This window comes from Panthera leo, chromosome B1, assembly GCF_018350215.1.
Source record: "Panthera leo isolate Ple1 chromosome B1, P.leo_Ple1_pat1.1, whole genome shotgun sequence".
Taxonomy (NCBI): domain Eukaryota; kingdom Metazoa; phylum Chordata; class Mammalia; order Carnivora; family Felidae; genus Panthera; species Panthera leo.
The window spans coordinates 30,369,476-30,385,621 of record NC_056682.1 but is presented as its reverse complement, the minus strand read 5'-3'; positions in this window follow the sequence as shown (position 1 = coordinate 30,385,621).

The following is a 16,146-nucleotide window of genomic DNA, read 5'->3' as shown; positions in this document are numbered from 1 at the left end:
CACACTCCCATGTCACTCAGTCATTGGCTATGGACCAACACAAGGTGGGGATCAGGGCTGGATGTAAACTCTCAGGCACAGAATGGTTTTCTGGAGGTTGCCAGTAGCAGACCATTGGCTACCAGCCATTACCAGCAGAGGCTGGGACATGAGAGCACAGAGCTGGACAAAGAGTTGGGAGGGAATTTGGACAAAAATCAAGGGTGTCTATTACACATTCCAAATCAGAAACTGCTGCTGTCTGCTGTCTTGTTCTCTGCTGGTAGAGGAAGTTCACTCCTAATCAGTCTGTGCTTCCTCCATGAGTATGCTCCTTCTACAGGACCAGATACCAACCTAACTGATGGGAACCCCAACCCTCTTCTAATTTCCTGGAGATTTCTCTCATTATCTGGTGACTCAGAGTTGATATATGCCTATGATTCATGTGCTGGATTGCAGGACATCTTTCTAAAAGCTGTCCCACTAACGACCTTAAAATATCTCAGCAGAAGACTTCTCCAACCTCAGGGAGATTAAGCACGTCCTGAGAAGAGAGCCCGAGGTTTCATTAATGAGTAACACAACTGTTTCCTAGCATTTGGGCCTAACAACTGGGGTCAGGGGGTCACTGCCACAGAGTCCCATATGGGGGTTACTTTTACTTTAATGCGGCAATGGTGTCCTTTCAACATTTCTTAAAGTTGGGATGTACCTTACCAAAGAATCACACGCTTTTACAGTTTCCAAGTACAAACCGCATAAACTTGAGCCACCCCTCAGTACCATCACAGTTGTGTTCAAAGAAGCACCTTTTTGGGACTAGAAAGTAATAGAAAAGTAAATTACATCTTTTTTTTTAGTTATGCCGAAGAACAATTCTAGCTAATAATGTATGCACACAAAAATCTTGCATTCTCTTTCTCTCTTTTTTTTCCATTTTGCTCTCTCCTTCTTTGTACCTATGGCTGGGACCCCAAATTCTCTTTCATCCCCGACTCCAAAAAGACCTTGTTTTACAAACTCAGACCTGGAAGGCTCTCCTGTCTCTCACCCTTTTCCTCTCTTCATGCCTTTTCTCTTCCTACGGTCGGTCGCTGTTTGCCTTCTGCTGGCCTCTCTATTTCCTCAGATCCTGATGTGTATTAGAAAGGTTCGGGAGCTGATGAGGCAAAACACTTCCCAGGAGAGAAGGAAGGCCCATGAGAGGATTCTCCTGTGGGCAAGAAAGATACGGTGAAGACTCCTCTCACCTTGTCACGCCAGCTTTCCAGATTGCCCTTAATGCACTCCCATGAGCCACCGGGGCGCGATGCAATGGACACACTCAAAGGCCCAGGAGTCACTGTGGGTTACAGAGTCGTTCACGGCTAAATGAGTCCTGAGAAGTCCTCCTCTGAAGCAATCCTTGTGACAATACTATTGAATTCCTCTGCTAACACGAAGACATCTGGGTCAGATTTACCTTTCTCCTGCCTTTCTTTAAAGGTAAATAAGGTGAACAACTACAACATGAAGTGACCAAAGGGGCTGTCTGTAGGGCTCTCTTGTAGGACCCACAAATTTTCTTTTCATATGAATTTGCTGCTAAAATATTTTGATAGATACAAAAAAAGGCGGGGGCGGGGGAGAAAAGGAAACACACACAACTAACCCTGTAAGTAAACTTGTTAAAGGCTTTCTGGAGCAGAGCCTCAAGAGGCATGGAGTCATAAGGGACAGGAGCTCTCAGGGAGAGGGACACATCATGGTTGGGAAAAGGTAGCAGAAAAGGGATGGTGAGGTCTTCAAGTTAAATTTTCATATGCCAAAGCTTTGCCTGGGAGTGCATATTCTTTCCTTTCCCCTACCTCCACTTGGTATCACAGGGAAAATTCTAGGTAAGTCACATATGTATTATGAACATATTTTGTAAGCAAAAGGTGGAAGCCATGGTCTGACGGTCCATTTTTCTTTTTTCTGTCTTCAGCTTTATTGAGATATAATTGACATAAAACATTGTTTAAGTGTAAAGTGTACAACATGATTTTCTATGTATAAAAATATATATAAAATATGTATCTAGATATCTCTATCTATCTATCTATCTACATTTATCTCAAAATGATTACGCCACTGTAAGGTTAGTTCACACCTCCATCACCACACAGCATCTTTTGTGCATGATAAGAACACTTAAGATCCACTCTCTTAGCAGCTTTCAAGTATACAATACCGCATTAACTATAATCACCATGCTGTATATTAAATCCCCAGAATGCATTCATCTTATAATTAGAACAGGTTTTCTTTAAAAAAAAAAATAAATAAATGTCTCTCATTATATAAATTTTGAGAAGTATAAAAATAGACTAAATTAATTGTAAATATTATTTTTACTATGGGCCTTATGTAAAAGGATTGGCATTCCTTTTTTACTTAACACATACATTTCCTTTCGGATCCATGGTGCGGCTGGAGATGGAAATGGGCCGCATCCTTGTCCTCACCTCTGCAAGCGTCTATTTTCACCCTGTAATTTGTGTAGGGGATTGAGGATTTCCCTGGGGAAACATGGAAGAACATAGTGATCCCATTAAAAAATTAAAGGGTCAGGGTGCCTGGGTGGTTCAGTCAGTTGAGCATCCAACTGTTGATTTCTGCTCAGGTCATGATCTCACGGTTCATGGGTTAGAGTCCCATGTGGGGCTCCGCACTCACAGTGCTGAGTCTGCTTGGGATTCTCTCTCTCCCTCTCTCTCTCCCCCACCCCCTTCCCTACTCATCTCTCTCTCTCTCTCTCTCTCAAAATAAATAAACTTAAAAAGAAATTAAAGGTCTTTTAGTTGCAACCATTTCCCATCAGCCCTCTGCTGAGTGCCACTTTGTCACTGATGCTATAGAGCAGGTGCAGACATATTCCCATGAGTTTTATGCTGATATTATCACATCGTACAGGTACTGATTCTGAATGCTTCACTGGACTTCAAAGTCTTCTCCCTGGTTCTATCGCTTCTTTGCCATGCATTGTAACGAACGCTTTGGTGACATATCCATACCCGTAATTAGGTTTTAGTCTATCAGATGGATCCTGAAGCACTGTATTGTACTCGCGTATTTTAAAAGGATATTAATAAGGAAGTTGATTTTTCTCTACTTTGTACATTTAGACTCCCCAGTCTAGGTGGCACTTAGACATACATTCAAGTTATCCAGCTGGGAGATGGATCTAGATGACAGATACCACACTGTACCCAGGCTTCCTTGCTCCTCCGTTGGGTGAGTCAGTCTCCAGGGGTCAGACTTGTTGCCAGGCAACTTCTTCCTTCAGAATGAGAACTCTCCCAAGAGGACCCTCAATCCATAAGCAAACAGGCTTCTGGCAGCTGCTCCCACCAATTCAATAGACAGGCCCAGGCATGTTGGGCTGTTCGAGCTAAATTGAGATCTCCATTACATTAATTGAAAAGATCACAGATTCCTCTTTCTACTCTTTCTTCTTCTGAATTTTTTTCCTTTATGAAATATTAGCTACATAAGAAACGACCATCACTATAATATTATTGATCTGTCTTCATTTATAAAACCATCCACACTTTCACCCTCCCCCAATCAAAATACTCCTTTGCTATTCATCTCGGGTAAGACTGGTAGGGAGAAGAATCTTGAGTGAATTAAATTACTTGCTTCTGTAGAGCTTTATGATTGTCCCTGTTGACAGTTATGCCTCAAGCAGTAGCTCTGAATAGTATGTATTAAGGACTTTCTATGTCTCAGGTGCTGTGCTAAACGCTAGGGCTGAAAGTGAGTCTAGCACAATCCCTAACACCTAGGAGCTCACAACTAATTGGTTTGTCAGCCACAGACCTTATGTCTAAAATGATGTGGTACATGATGCTGTTGATAACCTGAAAACCAGGGATTCAGTCTTTCTAGAAGTTGCACCGATTTATAGAGACTCAAAAATCAAGCTCTCCCTCTTATCTTCAACCTTGAGGCTTGGAGTTCTCCTTCATGGTGGCCAGGCTTACCCTATTGTCTGTAGTACTGACAATATTTTGATAACCATACAAACTGCTTTCTGTTGCTCTGTTCACCTTGAGACCAGATCCCTTAATTTTCAAAATAAACATGAATACCTGGGTGAACAGAATCATCCAACAGCACTAATTTTGCAAGCCCCAATTTTCCACAGATGAAACTCACATTTGAGGCATTCCAACCCACTGGTCGGCCAGCCTAGTTCTCCCTGACATAGAAGGTTTGCTACTATTTGTGAAGACTGCGTTAAGTTAGGTAATTAAAATAGTTTATTTCCTGGAAGACCAATGGGGCAGATCCCAATCTAGCTCCTTAAATGTCAGGTGAGAAATGATCTGTAGCATTTTTTAGCAATTCCAGAAGTGAGACAGACACGTTTATTCCTCTCTGAACTGTCCGAATGCCAAAGGGGTGCTGCTTTTCCAGGGAGGATGGTAAGAGGAAGAAGAACAACAGGAGAGGTTTCCAAAAGCATCCTGGACATCTTCAAACAAGTGACGCGGTGTTGGGCACAGCATAGGATGGTAGAAAACAGCAGAAGAAGGTCACCAATAGGTGGCGGGGGGATGAACCGTAAGTGAGTGAGTGAATGGATACAGATATAGGGGATGGCGTGAGTCCCACGTCTGGCTTAGTGAAATGTTGCTTTTATCATAAATAGCTTGAAAATGGAGACAGGCTGGCTTCAGCTGGAATCTCCTCTCACATGATAAGCCCAGAAAATAATCTATTGCTGTGGAGAGACACCCTCTTCCTTTAAAGGGGGTGATCTTCTTAAGTGGTTTTCCAGTATAATCCTATGAGGTAGGCATCGCTATAGGGGGAGCAGATAGAGAGAATTGGGTAAGAACTGGAGCTTTGGCATCAGGCAAATCTTGGTTGATTTCCAGCTCCAATATATTCTCTGGCTATATGACATTAGGCAAGATTCTTCACATAGCGGCACCTTGGTTTTCCCATCTGTAGCATGAGAATGACAACACCTGCCTCACAGCATTGCTTGGAAGATGAAATGAAGATAGCCACGCAGGTGGTAGCACAGCACAGCACGTGGAGCCCCCAGCTCCAGTCATGGTCTGACCACACTGAGGAAAGGTGCTGGCCTTATCTCAGCCTTTGCCTCTTGGACTTCTGGGAGTGAAGAGTGTTTCACCAAACTTCTTAGAACAGATGTTAGCAACTGTTCCAAAGCCCAAGCTCAATGACATCCTTGGATTCTTTCCCACGTCACGTCCCCCATTCATTTAGCCATGAAGTCCATTTTCCTCCACCTCAGAAATTCCCTCTGAATCCATCTCCTAGCCGCCATCTTCCCAGTCAGTAATCCAGATTGGGTCCCGATCGTCTTCACTCAACTAGCACATTACCGTCCCCTCCTAAATTCTCTTTCTCTACTCCCTTGCCCTGGTCTCCAGGATTAAGTTATAAACCCCATTTCTGAACTGGTCAACCTCCTTCTTAATTGCCTCCAGCGCTTATGCAGTTGTTTGATCCCAAAATGTAGTGTCCATTAGCCACACCAGCCTTACATTGGAATCCACTTCCATTCACCTCCACCTAACATTTGCATCCTCCACACTGACTTGAAAAGACCCTGCATTTGTTTGTTTGTTTGTTTTTGTTTTTTACTTCTCTGGGCCTTTTCTCATGAGAATTAAATTGTAATAATCTTTACCTAATTCTCTGCTGGGTGAGCTACACCTCTTCTAAAACCCAGATAAATTATAATCCCCAGAGAGTAGTTCTCTTTTCTGTGGTCTCATAGTACTTGGTGATATCATTATTATAGCACCTTTAAATTCCCATTAAAACTATTACTGAGCAGTTTCTCTGTGCTAGATAATAATTTGGAGATACAGATAGATGATAGATAGATAGATAGATAGATGATAGATATATATAGATGATATAGATATAGATATAATCTCCCTAATGATATTCTAATATCCTTTTAAGATTATTCAACTCTCCTTGGTAAATAAGCTAAGCTCTAAGAGGTTATACCAAAATTCACACAGCCCCTAAGGGGCAGAGTTGGCAACGAACATATAATGCAAGATCCCAAGCCCTACGTTCCTGTCACTAAAACACAGCCTCCTCAACCCATCACATTGCAGCTGCCTACGCGTCAGTGTCCAGAACTACGATGTGCTTTCTTGGAAGATTAGATGTGTTCAGATGAGATGTATTTTATATTTTGCATCACCAGCTCTTAGCCTGGCATCATTCGTATTGCATATACTCATTTGTTGAATGAAAGACTGAGCTCTGTGTACATGGATGAGATTTGAATCCATCTTCCTTGAGGATGGGCTCTGAAAGGGTTGCAGGACCGCATTGGAGATGGATTCTCAAACATCTCATGGGTAGGCAGTGTGGCCATGGCTGGGATGAGGAACAGAGAGTGACTCCCTTTCCAACCCTGTAAGGGGGAAGTGGGTACTCCAATTGACCACATCAGTAAGCCTTGAATTCTGGGCCACCTCTGGCGCTGTGTCTTAGGCTGCAGCCCTGTTCATAGTTGGATGACTAGTTGCAGGTAGTCTCTGGGGAAGTCATTTGTCACTTGTCTAAAGCTTTCCACGTCTCCACCTTAACAGGAAGATCCCTATCATACGTCTCCTACCCAAGTTATCTCTCCATCTTCACCTTCTGAAGATAGCAAGTGAAATGGACCCAGAGAAAAGCTATGCCCCCAGAGGGATGCCTTTCTATCCAGCCTGAATGAACATAGCTGCCAAGACATCCCGCGACTTCAGGGCCTCGGTTTGTTTCATGTTCAAAAAACAAACTCGGTGAAACTCAGTGTCCCCAACAAAGGTAATCAATATCAGAAATTGTGCACATCTGAAATCTCGCAAAAGCCTGAGGTAATTTGGCATCTGTAGGGATAAGAAAGAGCCTCTTGGTCTCCTCACTTCTCTGCTTAGCCCTCATGCCTTAGAGAAACTTTCTGCTAACTGAGGTCCTGGCTGCTCTGTGGGGGACATAGTTGATCAAAGTCCCAGATGACTGGATTTAGCTGCCTTCATCAGTGTCTTCAAGGTCTAATGGCCACAGAATAGTTTCAAGGTCAGACAGTGGTTTTGCTGATGAGTTCACTGCAAGCATATTTTAAAATGAACTTGGAGACGCAGAATTACCAGGTGTGTATTCCCAGGGAAGCTTTCTCAGTCACCTTGCCTGATCCTGTTGAAAGAGAGAAAGTTTCACTGCATTTTCCATCAGCTGATGAATCATCCAGCATATTTCATATTTGCTGTGCTCTTGAGGTTGCCCGTGGGCAAATTGGAGCCCATTCTGCAGCACGGCCTTGCTGCTGAGCTATTACAGGATGTCTAATTAAATTAAGCCATAAGGCAGGAGAAAACTCTGCCATAACCTTCATAATCTGTGAAACCTTTAATCTTTTGCCAAGCATCAATTTCCTAAAAATGAGAACTGCAGCACATCACCAAGAGACGAAATCCTAAAATGGAAACTGCAGTTTTTTACAATATGTGCAGGGATGCTGAGCCACAAAACCAGAGAGAGAGAGAGAGAGAGAGAGGCGCCAAAGCACTAGGCATGTGAAGGAGTACACCATACACAATGACCTTGAAATCTCAATTATTTCTTGCTAATTGGATGGAGCGAACTATCATTTGCATTTCTGAATTTGTAAAGTTTTCTTCTCAGGGAAAAGGAGATATCTGCTCTTCAGGCCTAACTCAGTTCTGAGCAAGTCTGTCTTCCTGTGGTTTGGTGTACCTGGGTGAGCAAAAGGGGACTCCATCCTGGGGGCAGGGCCTGGAATCCAGCTTTCTGACGACACACATCCTCAGCTAGCTTCCCCCGGGGGCAATTGTCCACAGGCAGGGCAGGACAACCAGAGCTGGCTAGTTTGCTAAGCTTGGGAACACTGTCCGCTTCTCACTGTCAGACAAACTTGCTTTCCTGCACAAGAAATCTGCAACCAAAGATATGATATTTACAGAACACCTACTTCATGGTGAAGCAGCTTGTTTAAGCTTGTGTGTAATAATTATTTCATGTAATCCACATAATCAATCTGAAGCTCAGGGATGTTAACTTGCTCAGATTGCCCGAGTAAGAGAGGAAGAACTCAGACCCTGATCTCATTGGTTCTGAGTTCATGTTCTTTACACTGTGTTATTCTTGTACCATAATGTAGGCAGATTCTAGAAAATGCTACCTAGTATTTCTCAGTTTCTAAAGCGGAATATGCATAAATGAATATGGGTGAGAGAGAGCAGAAGCTTTCTAAACTTCAATTTTCTTCAAAGGCTTCAAAGTCGGAGCAGCAGCATGGCCTAATGACAGCTTGGAGATTGATCGGTTCTTCTTTTCAGGCTTTCATCTTACTGGCTGGGTGATTGCGGACAAGCTCCCTCAGTACTCAAGTTGTGAATTCCAAGGGAGGAGTTATAGTCATCAAAGAGGCTTACTGGCAATCTCCTGGACCTTGATTTTATATGGAAAAAACCACCACCAACAACAAAAACACTAACCTTGTCTTGGAGCAAGGATATTTTGGCCTCACAGATTCAATCAGGTACAAGCTCCTGAGTTATTCATATTTAAATTTTGCTTGTCAAGCTGATACATTGTAGGTGGACAATTACAGTATCGGGGGCGATGTGGTAGGTGCTAGCCTGTGGGCGGCACACAGGGCTGGTGCCTTCGGGATCACTGAACGGGCAGCAGAGGAGGCTAGTTCTGGGTCTGACAAGCGTGGGGTTTGGCAGGGGCAGCGGTTACAATCAGCCCAAAGGCAGTGTCACCCCATTGCGCTGAAATTTCCAGAACTCTTGGTGGGCATTTCCAATCCAATTGTTTTTCCTCTGAAGTTTAACATCGCATACAATTCCACGGACCAGCAGGTAGACATTATTGGGCTAGTATACCAGCCATGAGGTTCAAATAACTACACGATTATATTCTTTTAATCTCTGAATAACGAAATGTGGAGTTGGCTTTACACTCACCAGGCTAAACAGCACACAAAAAAGCTTTACTTTTAAATAGACAATTTGAGGGGCTGGGTGACTCAGTCGGTTAAGCTCTCCCCCCACTCACACACACTCTCTCTCTGTGTCTCAAAACAAATACGTAGACTTTAAATAGACTATTTGAGAGATATTTTCTTTGAGGAGGGAAGGGCAGAGAGAGAGAGAGAGAGGCAAAAAGAATCTTAAGCATGCTCCACATTCAGTGTGGAGTCTGACACAGGGCTCGATCTTACAACCCTGAGATCATGATCTGAGCCAAAATCAAGGATTGGTCACTTAACCAACTGAGCCACCCAGGCACCCCAACAGATCTTTCTTTTAATCAGTAAAGAAAACTGTACTTCTAGACTAGAGAAACTCTTGGGGAAGGAAGTCTTGAGTGGTAAAAGGTATGTCCTTCCTCTTCCTCACAATTGTTATACTATACATAACTACGACATATAAATATCTAGAAAATATCACTGAATGCTCAGTCTTGCAAATCATCGTTCTATCCAGAATGGAAAATTATGTATTCCATTGACTTCTATAGCATGCTGATTTTATGTTTTACTCCACTTGTGCATTAAAACAAAAAACAAAAAACAAAAAACCCCCCAAAAAAAACCTTTGGAAAGCTTGTTAGGTGCAAGGCTCCCTTTGTACCTTTTCAAAGGATTGGAGACTTATGTTGGTTTTAAATGCAATGGTCAGTATGGAAGTCTTCTTTCTAAGAATGATCTCATTGAACAATATTCAATTAAAAGGCTTTATTTTCAGGACCTTGCTAAGCAGCGGGAGGGATGAAGGGAGAAGAGACATGAAAAGTTCATTTTAAGCCAGAGGTCTTGAGTGGACAAGGAGCTAAAACCAAACGCAAAGGTAGTCAAATCTCATCTGAGCCGTGGATCTTCTGTCCCTTAGACTCTGACCTCTGGTTGTTTTTTGTTTTGGTTTTGTTTTTTTTAAATCATAATTCAGCAAATTTGGTTCCACCCCCCGTATGTTTCTGATTTTGTCCTAGCTACTTACAGATCACTCTTTACTTTTTCTTTTTTCTTAACTTTTTTTTTTGTTAATATACAGAAGCAACCCAGATGTCTCTCCATAGAAAAATGGATAAAGAAGATGCAAGGTCTATTTATCTATCTATATATAGATTTATACATAAATATATTCTATATAATGGGATATATTTGGATATTGTATATGTAGATGTGATATATATGTATATATATGTATATATATAATGTATAAAATGGAATATTAGAAGAATGAAAACTTGCCATTTGCAACAACACAGATGCTAACTGAAATAAGTCAGTCAGGTTACTCTTTTCTTGATCTTGACTTTTCAAAATGCCTATGATCACCTAGATTCCTCACCTGCTTTGCCAACCCATGTAAATATCCTGTCTCCAGTTGCCTGTGATTTATTCTCTAGGCATCGATTGTGTTCCAAGCACCGTGCAAGGACCTGGATAACCACATAGAGGACAGCATCTCTGCCCTCAGAGAGGAATTTCAGTTCAGTAGAAGTTGTGAGCTGATGGAAAATGCTACATAAACGGTTGCATGGCATAGATACCATGAGAAAGCAAAGGAGAGAAGCACTTCTCATCTGCCAAAGGCAGATACTTGTCACGGAAGGATTCCTAGGCAAAGACACTCTCCCCATCCAGAGAAAGCGTAAAAGAAGTTTGTTAGAAGGATAAATGGAGACGTCGTTCCTGCAAAAGGAAACAGGCTGCACAAGGGCAGGGGGATATAACAAGCCCAGTGCTGTGTGGCTATGTAAGGTCTGTGGGTGACTGAATGGCGCATCCAAAATGATACCAGGATCTAGAATTAAATAACATTGAACGAAACACTAGAAGTAGCTTCTTGTCAACTCCCTCTCAATCTTGGTTAAGTCAAAGAACGACTCCTTTTATGTTTCTGAATACATTTCCAATTTCTCGAACACTTGCTGATCTCCTGTTTTGTCAGAGAACAGGATTCAGCTCAGATACTTTAGCAGGCAACGCTGTCGTGTTAGGATGTAATTACATTGTTTCCTTTTTTGTTGTATTTACTATAAGGTTCATTTTCATTATGACAACTGGTTGCAGGCTTCCACTCACAGCATTGATACAAGTTTCATTTGAAAGGACTTTATTTCAGTTAAAAATGCAATCAATTAAAAAAAACAATACGCAAAAAATAACAGGTGGTACGTGAATATGGTAAGAGTCGTGAAGTTGGAACGCCGATGGGGAGACTTTGACAAACACTGGTATGGCATACTTGGAAAATAGAAAATCATAAGGCGGAGTGGAGGGTGAAGTGGGAGACGCTTCAAGAGTTTGGCTGCTGAGGAGCTTAGCTTCATGAGGAGTCACAGAAGGGTTAAAACAAGGAGCATGCACAGCAAGGTTGTTGAGTTAGAGAAACTTTCAGCAAAATGCGAAGGATGTCCCAGAGGAGCTGAAGGAAGCAGATCAGTAAGGAGGCTAATGGAGTCTAGTGGGAGAGGAAGAGGGCACCAATGGTAGAAACGATGGGGTTGGGAAAGAGGGGACGGATTTGTTTGGCAGATCAGTGGTGCGAACACCACTGTCAGATATGGAGAAGGAAATGTAGACTATTGCTCAGGTTCTGGCTTGCTTAGTGGGTGCCATGTGACTCTTCTAATCAGGTGAGGGGATGTTTCCCCTTAGTTCTCCCTTTGCTTCATAATCGATATGAGTTTGACCCCGAGAGGAACCCTAAATCCCATTAACTCTGCATCAACAGCTTAATAGGAAGGGTCCACGGTCCTTCCCCTCACACTCATGGCTAGAGATCTAACTCCTCAGGTAAATAGGGCAGAACTCGGAATGTGTGGGGAATTAGCATCTTTTCATGTTGTGAAAGAGCTTTTGGTCAAGCAAATACTGGAAAAGATATAATGCTCTCTGACTCCACCCTAAAATTTTCTAAAAGGGTCTACTACAAATCAGGAAAGAATTCTTAGTTTAAAAAAAAAAAACACTCTAAATTCTAAACCCCATAATTTCTGACTAATTTCTGTATCAAATGTGAAGTTCTATTGTCCTATGATTTCAGATCTTTCAAAATCACGGGTATCAGCACAGGGAAGAGAAGGGCTCTAAACTAAGAAGTTACTAAGGGAGGTCTCTATTTTGCAAAAATAAGGCTATTCTGAAGGAAGGATGGGATCTTCACAGAGACATTTTTGAATGAGGGCAGAATGATCTCATAATTGGAAGGAAGCTGAGTACCAGGAATCAAGGAGCTCGGAATGAGGGGGTCTTACAGCATTTTCTGTCCCCCCTTTTCATGCTGGAGAGGGTCTAAAATGTAAGGGGAAATTGTTTTGCTATCTTATTACCTGCTAAAGGGCACACCAATGAAGACCCTTCATCTAAAGAAGAGGAAACGTGTACTTTAGCCTCACTGTGAGAAATCAGAAGGGTTCTAGAAAACCTGCCCAGCCTGAGGCCCCCAACCCTCTTCAAGAGAAAGGTTCAAGGGCAGCAAGAAGGAACCACTGGGTGAAAGTCACAGAATGGAAGACAGGTGTTTGCTTAACTATGATGATAAATAATAATATGATACAATGTTTACATCTAGCTTATTTAAAAAAACAAGAAAGGTTCCTTATTTATTATTTTTATAGGGAGCTAGAGTTAGTATTATTTCCAATAAAATAACACTTTTGTTTAAATGAGGGTAATGTGTGGGCAATTATATTAGACTCTCTTGCCGTTAACAGTAGAACTATATTAACTGCACCACAAGCCTGAAGATGAATATCATGAGACTAAGTCACCCACCATCCTAAATGTAGGATGAAATTTTAAAGTATTGAATCCAAAAAGCTGAAATCTAAAAATTATTCATAAAAGAATCCTATTTTATGCATAAAGAGTGAGTAGAACTGGAAAAATTACTTATTGGATAGATAATGGGAGGGAGTGAGAAACATCCATAAGCAATGTGGTTTCTAACATTTAAGAGTCAATCTGAGACCTGATTCCTCTACCTTTGTCACGCTGAAGAACTTTACCTAGATTTTATATATATATAAAATATATATATATATATGATATGTATATATATAAAATATGTATACATATACACACACATATATTTTAATGAAACGTGTCAGGATATCCTGGATACCAACGAAAGAAAATGGGTGTGTACAGATATCTTATCCATTTAGGAGCATGTTTTGTTTGTCATGGTACATGTTTGCAAGGAAGTTTGAAAATGGTATTGTGAAAACTCTACAAAGAGTTATGTCTCAGTAAATTTCTGTGACGTTGTAATGAAACACTAATGTAATAATCCCTTAAAAATTACAGGCTTTATATGAAACAGTGTGGCTACATAAGAAGCAAACATAAAATAAAGAACTTATTCGGTGATTATGCTGCTTAAAGTACAGTTGTTATTAAAAAGGAATTTTCTCGGGGCACCTGAGTGGCTCAGTCAGTTAAGCGTCCGACTTCGGCTCAGATCGTGATCTCACGGTTTGGGAGTTTGAGCCCCACATCAGGCTCTGTGCTGACAGCTCAGAGCCTGGACCCTGCTTCGGATTCTGGGTCTCATTCTGTCTCTGCCCCTCCCCCACTTGTGCTCTGTCTCTCTCTGTCTCTCAAAAATAAAAATGTAAAAAAAAAAAAATTAAAAAGGAATTTTCTCATTGGCATGAGATTGGAGAAATGATGAAATTTGATGAGTTTGTGCAATGTGGAGTGTGTCGTTTGGAACTGAGGAACGGGGGCTCCAAGAAGAAGGACCAAAAAGAAGGTAGCCCTTGGATATTCGCTATGTACTAGATGTTTATGGCTTCCTTACATATGTTCAAGTGTAATGCTCATTACCACCAGAGCCTTCTAAAGTCACTTGGGTTCCCATATTAGTGATCAGGAAATAAGCTTGGAGGAGGAAATTGACCAAATTGGCCAAGCTACTAAGTGGTGGGGACAGTGTTCTGACTGCAAAGCCCCCTCCTCTTTTCACTGCAGGATGCGACCTGCACCTTGAAATTGTGAATTCATTCCCATGGTTACAGTTCATTTAGAAAGGTATGTTGAGAAAAAAGTGCATAGAGTCACTAAGTCAAGCAAGTTGGGTTCTACAGTAACTCTAAACCAAAGCCAGAGGAGCTTATATTCTTTCAAATAGAAAGAATTGGTTTTGGATATAACTTGCACTGATGTAATGACAGGCTGAAAATGGCAAGGTTATTTGAGTCTGGAACAGGGAGGGGAGGAGTGAAATGGGTAGAAATAGGAGTTGTAGTATTATCTCTGCAACTCACTAGATGTGTAGCTCCAGGCAACATTTTTAACTTTCCTGAACCTAAAATTTGCTCGTCATTTGTCACATCAACATCTCATGAGTTTAAGAGGATTAAAAATGATAAGGGATGTTTTAAGCCCTAAAATGTTATTTCTGTTTAATAGTTTTTGCATATGAGCAAACCTGTACATAAGCTATTAAAGATGTTTGTGTCTATGAAGGTAAGCCTCTGGCCTCTTTGGAAAGTCATGGGGTGGGAAGAGAGTCACTTCCTCCATCAAATTCTGTCCCTGTAAGTACATTTGAAGTCGGGCGGGGGATGGAGAGAACTGCTACCCCATTGTCTGTCTCCTCTTATGAATTACTGATCTCCCTCTCCTCGTCTGCTTTTAAATAGACCAGGTAGATTATGATGAGTTTCCTCCAGGTAACAAAATCCACCCTGCTGAGCGATTTCTTGAAGCTTATTGAACATCCAACACAATGGCCCACCAGAGTGGTCCAACAATGACAGTCTCAGGATGTCAACAGGAACCAACAGGAACTTGCAGGACTGGGCCTGACTTCTCTGTCCAACAACAGTCTCAAAGGTGAGTAATATTGCAGCAGGATAGTCATGTCTTATAGAAACTGAAAGCATTTCTATTGCCTACCAGGCCAATCTTTTGAAGTAATAGTTTCCATAAATTTATTTTATTCTGTTTCAGAAAGGGCAAGCCCAAGATAGAGAAGAAAGCAATTCATATGAGGTCATCAAAATTGTCCACTCCTTCCAGCATCCCAAATCTCTAGATTTCAGAACTGCCTCACTGAACCCCAAATCCCTAACATCAGGTGCTTTTTTCATTCATCGTCAGGGCAGAGAGCGGGGAAGTCTAATGATGTCTTCCCCAGACAGTAGTTGGAAAGACATTGTTGACCTGGGTTTGACATTCCAGGGTCTACAGTGTTGAAGTGAATGGAGAATTGTAATAACCATCTAGACAGTCAGAGACTCTACATTCTCTCTGGACCATGCTCTACCATATAGGCTTCTGCTCCCATAATCCGTGTATGTCAGGTATCTGATTGTAACCTAAATTACTGAGACAACTGCTTGTAGTTTTCAGTTTGTCGGGTGGACAAAGCCTCAGCTGAAACCTGAAGACACAGGGAAGTGTCTCCGTCTGTAATTTTTAAAATATTCCATGCACTTCTTGATTTGTCGATTGGCTGGTTGGCTGCAATGGACAAGTAAGCCAATGCGGTGGCTTCAGGATCGTGTGTGTTAGGAGTGTGTGTGTGTGTGTGTGTGTGTGTGCGTGTGGGAACATAAATCACAAATATGAGGAATCTGAATTGTTTTAAAAAGTTCACGATATAAATAATAAAGACTGGTACAGTCAAAGGCCACTATTTGAATCTCTTAGACATCCAGACCGTTTTGGAAATGATGCCAGAGGAGCTACGACTAACGACAAGGTGCCACGTACGTATATGGAGGTGGACGTTGATGGCAGGCATCGAGGTACCCACAAACTCCAACAGAGGCCCCTGTGTACCCTCAAAGGATTGCTGAACTCTATCTCATATACTTCAGAAGCCTTAATCTTACCTAGAATAATGAGTAAAATGTTTGAATTATATAAAAAGTATCACCCATGCAAATACCTATTTGTTAAAATATGGCTTTTGTTTAGGCTAATCTCAATAAGAAAAGTAATAGCCTCATTTCTATGACTCTTTTAGAATGTGGGAAATTTCTCATGCATCGGCCCTTCCCTGAGCAGTAAGATGGGCATCTAGTTTGATTTATTGATAGAATGAGGGGAAAGAATCCAACTTAGCCTTATCTTCTCTTAAAACTGAATCAATAAATCAT